Source organism: Theropithecus gelada, chromosome 6 (assembly GCF_003255815.1).
Source record: "Theropithecus gelada isolate Dixy chromosome 6, Tgel_1.0, whole genome shotgun sequence".
NCBI lineage: Eukaryota > Metazoa > Chordata > Mammalia > Primates > Cercopithecidae > Theropithecus > Theropithecus gelada.
Window position 1 is genome coordinate 160,336,011 of NC_037673.1, and position 7,823 is coordinate 160,343,833.

The following is a 7,823-nucleotide window of genomic DNA, read 5'->3' on the forward strand; positions in this document are numbered from 1 at the left end:
TCCAGCTCCATCCATGTCCCTGCAAAGGACACGATCTCATTCTTTTTTATGACTGCATAGTATTACATGGCGTATATGTACCACATTTTCTTTATCCAGTCTATCATTGAGGGACATTTAGGTTGATTGCATGTCTTTGTTAGTGTGAATAGTGCTGCAGTGAACAGACGTGTGCATGTGTCTTTATAATAGAACAATTTACATTTCTTTGAGTATATACTCAGTAATGGAATTGTTGAGTGAAATGGCATTTCTGTCGTTAGGTCTTTGAAAAATCGCCACGTTGTGGAGGAAGACATTTCTAATATAGCATTTTCAGATTTGATTTTCATTATGACATTTCTTTAATATTGTAAAATGCCTAAGAATATTTGCTCTAGAAACTAATTCCTAAGTTCAAATTCTTATTCTATAGCTTGCTATTGTGTGACCTTTTGCAAGTCTCTTAACCTCTCTGAGCTTCAGCTCAATCTTCCATAAAAAGGTCATATCTCACAGAATTATGGTAAATATTAAGAGTAGGTGAGTCCTAACTGTAGTGCCTGATACTGCATAAACACTTAGCAAATACTATCTTTATTTCTATAATTATCACTATATTTAATATGTGGGCTCTTTGTCACTGCTACCTAGAGCTAAAATTGCAAACAAAAATCTATTAATAATACAATTTCTCATTTAACTAATCTAAGCTAACCTTGAAAGGAGGTGAGTTTGTGCTCAAAGTTATATATTTGACATTTCTAATCTAATGCTTATCGTTATTGACTCTTCCTTGTTGCAATAGTATCATCAAAACTTACCTGTTCTATTGTCACAATCTTCTGGTAAGGCAAAAGGAAGAATCTTATTCAACTGAACTCATTAATGGCTGATAAGGACATAAGGTGTAAAATAACTTTGATGTAATTTTCTTCATTCTTAATTCAAAGGCATGGGTTTTCATGGATGGATGGCATGTTTATGGACACCATTGATGGACAGACACTCAAAAAAATTTACCTCTTATCTTGAGTTCTGCTCTGATTTAGTCACATCACCATGAAACAGTCATTTAGCCTTTCTAGGTCTTCTTTGCTCATTAGCAACATAACATCAAGCAACATGTCTAGGTCCATTTTTATTTTAAGGTGTATGAAATTCATATTACATTTTGAAAAATTATAGAGAATGTTCTAGATCTGAATCTGCAATTAGAATGTATAGAAAAAAAGAGAAGGATCAAAACCAAGAGATTCAGGTTCTGAATCCAATTCTCCTATGTTTTTATTATGACTAGATTCTTGACTTTATTCTTGAATAAACTTTGCTTCTTCATTATCTTTAAAATAAAATTATTACATTAAAGTTATACCCAGCAAAGCAATCCATGAATTTGCAAAACAATAAGTTATGTGTATAGATTTCCTTGCTATAGGAATTCCCAGTGAGTTAAAAATGCCAATGTGAACTGTGGCTATTAGAGCAGAGATTACTTTACAGCCTGTCTAAAATTTCTTTTATGAAAGAGCCATTCCTTTTTTCCCACTGTGGTGCTTACTTCATGAAACACCCTTAAAAAAAAAAAGGAGCCAGGCAACCAGCAAAGTCCTTTGTGATTTTGGCAGCTCTAGCCCTAGTCTTTTGTGAATTTGGGGTGAATATGGCAGAAGGATGAAAGAGAAACAGATTTCAAACCACAGATTCAGTGCAGCCTCATTCAACATCCACAGCAGAGAAGCGACGCTCTCAAAGAGTTAAACTGCCCTCCCTTAAGCCCAAATTCACAGGCCCAGAGGAGCGTGGGGTCTGAAGGAATTAATCCTTTGTTTTTACTAAGTCTATTTCTCTATCTCTAATAGAAAAATAGGAAAAAATTCTATAACATTATAAAATATTATAAGCCTCTGTTCAGTGGGATTTTTGAAATTCAAGCAAAAGCAATCTGGAAAATGAAAACTTTAAAGAGGTTTTTTTTTTTTTGCAGAATGGGACAAAGGAGTTGGGCCTCTTCACCTGGCTAATGCTGATAATTATCCATGAAGACCTCTCTTGCTCTCTCAGATGAGTTTCTCTAGGCTTCAAAGGAACTCATTCCCCAACAGCTTGAAAAGATAGAAAAGAGGTTGTCAGATGATAAAGTTGTTTGGCTTGACATAAAAGATTCTGAAACTCAATATGAAAAGAAATGCTTCTAACAGGACCTCCTTAATGATAAAAATTGGCATGTTTTAAAATTACAACAACGTTTTATACAAAGTTTTTTATAAACAAACTAATGGTCTAATGTTGTCTTTATTATAAATTTGGTGATGATCGTATTAGAAAACTTGTAATCTAAACACAGTAAGGAATGAAATAGAATTACTAAGTTATTAAGTATTCGAAGTAAAGACCTTAGAGACTAACTTGTTTGTTCTCTCTCATTCAAAGAAGAAGAAATCAGTCCAGAGAGAGAAAGTGACTTACACCAGACCACATAGTAGATTAGTGTCAGAGCCCAAGTTAGAAATCTTGTCTCAAATATTCCTTTTAAAATAAGCTGTATTTGGCAGATATGGATCTGGATATTTTATTTTTTTAATATGCAAGCTTTTGTTTTTAAATCCTCACTATAATTATCCATGAAAATATAGACATTTAGAATTTTGAGGCGTTTAATACTATCCCTTTAAGAATAATAATGTGAGCACTTACTTCTAATAACCACAATAGCAATACTGCTTTAATAAAATGCCACCTAGTGGAGCTTTGGAAGCAAAACACACTTCCTCTATATATCCCTCTCAAAAAGAAATACCTTCCTTACACTCACACTTTAATCAATATCATTATCTCCCTGAGTGCTACATGATTAAAAATAACACTGAAAATTGTCCTACTTCCAGAACACAGCAGGCAAGATGACACTGCACAAAAATAAGTTGGATCACAAGAAAGAAGGCATATGGGGTCAAATTGAAACACATGGGGCTAAGGGGCCTTAAATCTTTACCCCCATTTTACTGTAATAGAAAAAAGAATTAGAAGCAAGTTCGCTGTGCTACCATCTTTCCGTGGTTTGGGGGATCCAAATTGGCCTGGAAGGTGGTACATGTAAAGGGTGAACATTATGAACAACTTACCAGAAAAAAACTCTGGAATCAGAAAACCTCAGGACTAGGAAGTACCTAAAATGGTTTCTGGTTCAGCTCTCAGACTGTGGGGAGGTCCTCACTGATTCAATTTAAAGATCCCACCCAGATAGTAACGTAGACAGTATCATGGAAGAATGAATGGGCCAATCTGTAAAGTTACACATGGAAAACTAAAAATAATGCATGGATACTAGATGGGCTTTTTCAACTCAGTAAAAAAACAGAACCCTCAAAATCAAAAGTGTCCAACATGGAATGAAAAGGCTGTCCTTGGAAGGCTGGAGAAGTATAAGTCAAAACTATTACACTGTTGAATTTAAAGAGGCTTAATATTAACCCCGTAGAGACCTAATATCTAAAAGAAATTGAAGGGAACTGTGCTTAAGGGGAGAAGATTTAGGAATCTGTCTTTGTCTTAGGTTGGCTCCTCTAGGAGACAGACTCTGAGAGGGAGATTTGAGTTCAGGATGTTGATTGAGAAGTACTCTTGGGATCAGTACCTGTGGAGGAGTGAGGGAAACAGGTCTGGGCAGAGGGAGGCATTGAGCAGTTATGCACAATCAAGAAAGGCTTCAGCAGATTCCATGAGGAGGTCTAGAGCTGGAATGGGCTTTACAATTGCCCTGTAAAGAGGCAAGGGAGCTAGGCTGTTATATGCCTGCTAACCAGTCATGGCTTTGGGGCTGCCCCAGGGGCAAGGGCATGATCTTGTATTAACAGCTTTCTTTGAGAATAATTCTCAGAGAGAAATTCAACTGAAAGCAGTCAGCTGTCAATACATGAGTGCCTCAGCTTTAAAGGGGCATGTGGACAGCTCCTGACAGCATCCACTAAAGCATCTCTCCCTATCTCTCTAGAATGTAACCAGGAAGCTACTCTTGTCATACTCCAAAGCTAAATAACCTTTAGCCTGCAGTTGTTCACAAAAGAGTGTTCCTCAAGCCTTTTTGTTTCTATCTGCATGCTTCAGAATACCTCCCCAACTGCCCCACGTACAAGCATTTGCATTGGTCCTTTTCTATAATATCTCAGGATACAATAGCCTACGTTATGATAAGATAGAAGTCTAACTTGTCCTTTTCTAACATTTGTCATATAAATTGTGTCCCACTTTGACTCTTAACTTCTCTGCACCTTATTTTTTAATCTACCAAATGGGTATAATCATATCCCCTCTAATGAGTTATGGAGACTAGATAAAATAATGGCTACAAACTTGCATAATATTTAATCCACAGCAAATACTTAATTTGCTATTAATTATTATAGAAAGAGAGATATTTGGGTATATTATGTACTCACACACACAAACACTTTCAGCCCCTAATCTCCAATATCTTTGCCTAGACTAATGGTTCTCAGAAGTCCCTAAGACCCTTTTCATTGGCTCATGAGGTAAAATTATTTTTGTAGTAATACTACAGTTTGAATTGCCTTTTTCGCTTTCCTTTTTTTTCTTGAGGGTAAAATGAAGTGTTTCAGAGGCTGACATGTATTGATGTAATTTCTTTGATGTCAATATGTAATGAGTTTATTATTGCTATTTTGAAATAAATTTACACAACTTTAACTTGTTTTTCTAATTTCCCATGTGCTAAATATGGAGAGATGTAATCTACGTAAAGAAAATATTTCGGGAAGTCCTCAATAATTGTTGTAAGTGCAAAGGTGTCCTGAGCCTAAAATGTTTGAGAACCACTGACCTGGACTTACTGTTGCCTCCTTCCAAACTTCTCCCCACACCACCACCCACTTTTACCACCAAACCTGCCTGACGGCCTTCCCTGACTTCTATTTCAAGGCTGCTTTCTCTGCTTTTAATAACTCAGGATACGTTCTTGGAGATGGAGACACAGGATGAGGTCAGAGAGTACACAATATGCTTTGCCCCAAGGGACAGTCACATGGAAGCTTCTCGAATATCAAATGAGATACCAGTGAATCAAACATTGCAGTTAGAACTTGCACAGAAGATGCTGAGTGGCATCAAATGGATCACAGTGACTGACGCCCTGCTGCACAGTTGCTGACTATATTTTAGAACAAGCATGTGCAGAACAACATGGATCCCATCGTTAAATAAATTATCATGTGAGACTTTCTCTAGTAATTGCCATAGAGATGACTCACTCAAGTCAATTTGACAGTGGAACAGAAAGTTGCAACAATGCAGTTTTAAACTGTCAGAATTTAGAAAAGGAGTAACTTTCATGATATTTGCACAGACCTTAGTTTCTTATCTTCTCTCTAGCCCTTGAGGATTGTAAGCTTTCAATGGAGAAAGGGGTAGGAATAGCAACAGGAACACGGTGTGTCCCCCCAAAAAAGAATTGTATGCAAAAGGGAGAACAAAAAATGTTAAGAAAGGTACTTGTAATGCTATAGAACTCTGTGTCCTGCTGCAGTTCAGATGCTGCTCTCATTTTTTCCTCCCAAAAGCACTGTAAAGTAGAAATGGCCACCCACATTTGACAGATAAGAAACTTGAGCGTAGGAGATGTATAAATGACTTGCCTGAGGCCACTCCTCAATTCGGTGATAGAACTGGGTTACTCACCGTGTCTTCCCCCACAAAAAATAATACTTTGCCTTTTGTGAGCCAGATTGATCCAATTTTGAATTTAATTTAGTGTTTATTAATCACCTAAATAGGCACTGAGCTAGAATCGATAGGGTCTTCAAAGACAAAGCTGTACATACCCACATGGCCCCTGCCCTCAAGGGAGCCATTGCAATAATGAAGTAGACAGAGTCCTGCAGATGCCCAGAAGGGGGTGAAAGGGAAGAACATTTTTGCAGCACTACTGTGTGCTGTTCACAGGCCATTTTATAGGCAACTTCTCATTTCATCCAGAAACTCCCTGAAAAAGGTATAATTCTTGTCCTACTCTACAGACAAGAAAACAAGAGTCTCCAAAGTGATGAAACAGCATGTTTAATGTACACCAGTAGGAAGATCTAGAGTGTGGATTCACATGGCAACCTGTGTGATTCATAAAGCCCAGGACTGTGCTGGGGGGCACACTCCTTAGCATAAGGACCTGGGGAAGACCTTGTATGATGAGTGTGTACAGCGGACTAGGATGTCTTTGTCCACTCCTCAGTTAGAATTACACCCTCCCTCTAGCCAGTGTGGCCTAATGGCCAGGAAGTCAGGGTTATGAGTAACAGAAGAGACTTCAAAAACTAGTAATAAACATCTGCTTGCAGAAGGGCACTCTGGATGGGGAGCTGAGGATATGAAAAAGCTTTATGATTTACCTGACAGCTCTTTTGTGCTTTTATCATATCATCATATACAAGTGTTACTTTTTTAATTAAAAGAAAGGCTACTTACAGAGAAAGGGGGGTATAGAGGGAGAGAGGAAGGAAAGAAGGAAAGAAGGGGCCTTTGAGATGGGATTAAAGGGTGTATAGGATTTTGAAAGACAGAAAAAGGGAGAAGACACTTCAGGAGATAAAAATTTGAGCAGAGGCTGCAAGATAGCAAAGTACAAAGCTTTTGTGAGGAAGAGTCTGAGTAGACAGAATGATGAAAGACCAGGAAGGATTATAGGGAGATAAAGTAGAAAAAGACAGATTGGGGCAGATCCTGGAAAGCCGTGCCTGTCATTAAAGATCAAATTTCCAGACCAGCTATGAAGAGTAAGGAAGAAGGAAAATAATTTCTTTTCCATAGTTCTTCACATTTCAGAAATACTATCACCAGAATGAATTTCTAACAATACATTCTTCCCCCTGACCAATTGTAAAATTACGTTATCTAACCAAATTTATAATCTTCCACGCTAGAATGGATGCCTTTCTTGTCTAATTCTTTTTATTCCTTTCTTGATACCATCTTCTGCCTTATTTTTGTATCCTAATTTGATTCTAAACCTCAACTTTCTGAGGATTATGCAACAGCAAAACCATACTGACCTGCAGCTCTGCTGAGCAAAATATCAGAGGGAAGAGTGCTTTCAGTGTCTCAACCAGTCCCCTTAGTTCACAGTCAACAGAGTGAGGCCCACAGAGAGAAGGGGCTCTTCCAAGATCACACAGACAAACTCACAGTCCAGTGCTCTCATCAGTTTGCTGTGTCTGACCCAAAACCTGTTTGCCTGCTGAACTCATTCCAGGGGCTCAGTTTTTGCTTAGGTAAGAACAGATTCCAAACCAGATCATCATTTTTCAACATAAAGAGAATATCATTCCCCTGCTTTCAGGAGGCAGGAGGGAAAGCATAGAGAGATCAGGGGCTGGCCCACATCACACACCCAACTTGGCCAGAACTGATGCCATTCTCATCTCTCCACAGTCCCATGATGTCTCCATTTTCTTCACCCTGCAAGTGATTTTGGCATAAAGTTCTAGACGGGAAAATAGATGCAATCAGCATCCCATTACTGTACCCATTTCCAAACTCAAAAGGACCAGCTTTCATCCAAGAGGTCATGTGTCATAAAATATAAAGGCTTCTGCCACTCTACCACCAGAAGCACTTCCTATTTGATCATAGAGTAGACACAGTCAGGGGAGAATTGGAGCTGAGTTTGGAAGTTAATCTGTACTTTATTTATTTATTTATTTATTTATTTATTTTTTTTAAATTTATTTATTATTATTATACTGTAAGTTGTAGGGTACATGTGCATAACGTGCAGGTTTGTTACATATGTATACTTGTGCCTTGTTGGTGTGCTGCACCCATCAACTCGTCATTTA